Source organism: Chrysochloris asiatica, unplaced genomic scaffold, assembly GCF_000296735.1.
Source record: "Chrysochloris asiatica unplaced genomic scaffold, ChrAsi1.0 scaffold00063, whole genome shotgun sequence".
In the NCBI taxonomy this organism is placed as follows: domain Eukaryota; kingdom Metazoa; phylum Chordata; class Mammalia; order Afrosoricida; family Chrysochloridae; genus Chrysochloris; species Chrysochloris asiatica.
Genome location: NW_006408581.1, coordinates 1308208 through 1311859, shown reverse-complemented (window position 1 = coordinate 1311859; position 3652 = coordinate 1308208).

Sequence of the window (3652 nt, the reverse complement as noted above, 5' to 3'; positions counted from 1 at the left end):
AGCAACAACAACCATACCAGGATTCAGAAAACCTTATATTTGGTTATAAAGTTTTTGATTGAAACCAAAATGTATTTCATGTAAAAAATTAAACTTTATTAAGATTTAAAACTCTTTTAGAATGACACCATTAAGTACATTAACAGATTAAACCACAGATTATGAAAAAAATATTTGCAAAGCAAGCATCTGATAAAGATTTAAATCCAAAATACACAAAAAACTCTTAAAACTCATTTACAATTGCAATAAAGTAAAATAAATAAAAGAATAAATGATCTGAAATGCAACACCACCAAAGACAATATTCAGATGGCAAATAAGAATATAGGAAGATAAAATGCCAGTAGGGAATTACAAATTAATGTAACAAAATACAATTACACAGCTATTATTGTTGTTGTTGGCTGTATTTGCATCAGTTGCAATTCATAGAAATCTAATGAATGAAATATTGTTTCCTTATACACAATCCTCACAATTGTTTCTATGTGTTTATCCATTATTGCAGTCATCTGTCAAAAAAAAAAAAATGACATTTTTGCTTGTTCTTTAGTTTATCAAATATAATGTCCTCCATCCTTCTTTCTAAGAACCATTCTTGTTTACTTCTTAACTCAGTGATTTACCCACTTAGCGCTATATTTAATATTCTTCACCAACACTATAATTCAAATGAATCAAACTTTCTTCAGTTTTCCATGCTAATTGTACAGTTTTGCATGAATATAGGTGATTGAAAAGTGCCATGACTTGGCGTGATAATTTTTGTGTCTTTTTTACTGGACAAGAATTCTCAATGGTTTATCAGTTAAAATTTGTCCTGGTTGTAGTGCTGTGGGATAATGCACTAACTCTTTAAGGTCAGTTTGATCCACAAGGTTTACAGTTCAAACTCACAAGCTGTTGCTTGGAAAATCTATACAGAGTTGCTTTATGTTAGAACAAACTCAACAACACTAAACAACAACAATCCTCTATGGTGAGATCTAATATATGTCATCAACTACATGATGAGACCTGATATGCGTAGCCTATCAATAGAAAGGAAGTTGTCATGGAGGTGTGGCCTGATTCCAAGGTATTGCACATGCAGGTGAATCATACTTGTCTTTGGCTGGGACTAAATCCTGCATCTGTCTCCTTATCTGCCTGAATCATCGGACTCAAGCCAGCAGCCTGTTGTATTATGTATCAATCCTAGGCATCATTGGCAGACTACCGTCTTACTTGCTGCCTTTTGGTGAGTGATTGCCTCTGCAACCAAAAACTGGCAATCTCACTTGTCAATGGTGAATTCTTCAGCACCTACAGCTAAAAGTGACTCAGGAGAAGCCTCCAGCCTGACATCTGACTCATGGATATGGACTTCAGCTTCACTGGATGTTCTTCTCTAGATTATCCAGGCTAAAACACTTGGGTCAGCTATGGTAGTTCACAAGGTGACATCTTTGACTTTTAACATTTTAAAGAGGACTTGTAAGCAGATTTGTCCAATGAAATATGTAGTTTAATTGCTTGACTGCTAATTTCATGGGCACTGATTATGGACCCATATAAAATTGAATCCTTGATAACTTCAATATTTTCTTAATTTATCAGGATGTTGCTCATTAGTCCAGTTGTGAGGGTTTTTGTTTTGTTAATGTTGTAATATAATCTATGTTGTTGAGTCAATTCCTACTTATAGTATAGGGTTTCCAAGGAGTGACTGATGGGTTTGAACTGCTGACCTTGCTGCTCAAACTGACTTGTGATCTAGTGCATTATCCTGCAGCACCACACCAGGACCAGTATAATGTGCACTGAAAGCTAAAGTCTTTGATCTTCATCAATTAGTGCTTTGAATCTGTCACCTTCAGCAAGCAAGGTTGTATCATCTGTTATTGTTGTTATTGCCATTGAGTAGGTTCCAAATAATAGTGACACTGTATAGGGTTTCTAAGGAACCACTGGTGAGTTTGGACCACCATCCTTGTGGTTCAAACCAAACTTGTGTTCAAGTGCTTTATCCCAGTGTCATATCAGGACTCTGATCATCTGTTGTTAGAATAACTCAAATCCAAAACAATAAGTAAATGTATGAACTTTCAAAATGTAAGTGCTGTCCTATAAGTAAATGTATGAACTGTGATACATTTGTACACTGGGATATTGTTCAAAGATACTATTGTAAAACATATTTTCATAGGTGTTTTTTAGTTTGAAAGCTTTAAATGAACCTAGGCACACAAATAAACCTTGAATGTGCTTTGTGTATCTATTAATCTGTAAAGTGATACATTTTAAAAATAGCTGCTCACTGCACTGAAAAATAGAGTCTTAGTGTGATGCTGTAGGATAAGCACTGGACTGCTAACAGCAAAGGTGGTGGTTCACAACTCTTCAGTCGCTTCTTAGAAAACTTATACAGAGTCGATAGGAGTCAGAACCAACTAGATGGCACTCAGCAACAACAACAACACAGTGAAAATTTAGACTACACATAATCTCTGTAACTAGTGGGTATTTTGTAATTCTATGATGAAACTGTGTAGTTTTCTCTTCATTATGTCCTTTGGTATTTTTATTAGCATCCATTTCATAGGAAGGTTGTTGTTAAGTACTGTCAAGTATAAATAACAGTAATTAATGATAGTTGTAGATTTTGTTTTGTTTTGTGTTAGTTTAAAATAAATTTGAAAATACCAGATTGGTTCTGTTATTGACAGTTTAGAAACATATATAAACAAAGCCTGCATTTAAAAGCTATTGAGTGTGGTCTACTGAATTTAAATCTTCCAAAGTCTGTTACATATGTGAGAATTAACACAAGTCTTAAATTTTCCACATACATTAAAAAAAAAAATGTAAATTCAAAAAAATGTTCTTGAATGCAAACATATTCTACAAAAGAGCAAATAAAATTGATCTTTTCCAAATTTTCTGGTATCTACATATTGATGTTAACATCAAACTTAATTTCTTTTCTTTAAATTGGGAAAAAATATATTCTGAAAATAATATATTTCATATTGAATATTAGTCAAATTATACAAAATCAATATAATTTCTAAAAACTAGAAGTTTATCAAAATCACCCATGTGATATCCATGTTTAAAACCACCCATATAAACATTTGTTATCAATGTTGGCATTTACCTTTCTGAAAATATTCAAATTTTTATGTCAGAATATTTCTATTGTAGTGAAATTTATTTACTTTTTTTCTTGTATTTAATTGTAAAATAATGTTATATATTTCATATTGTAGCGTGCCTGGACTCAAAATATATTCCTTTCTAGTACAGAAAACTTAAAATAATATTTTGAGTTTCTACAAGACTTAAACACATGCAGAATGCTGATAAGTAAAGGGAACAGGAAAAAAATTTAAATCTTCTTCTTATTTTTTGTATACATTTTTTGATAGCTAGCAGTATCTCATGTTTCCAAAGTGTTGATAGAGATGCACAGTATATCTTTCACTGATTTGAATAAGGAGTAGCTGGGTAATTCTTGAGGTAGCAGTTGCCCAACTACTCAGGCAAGAGGATTAGTCAAAGTGGTTACTGATATGACATATGGAGTAGATGGATTTCTCATTCTAATTATGTTTATGTTAAGTCAGTTTGAAAGCAAAGAATAGCAAATACCATGCTGTGTTTGGAT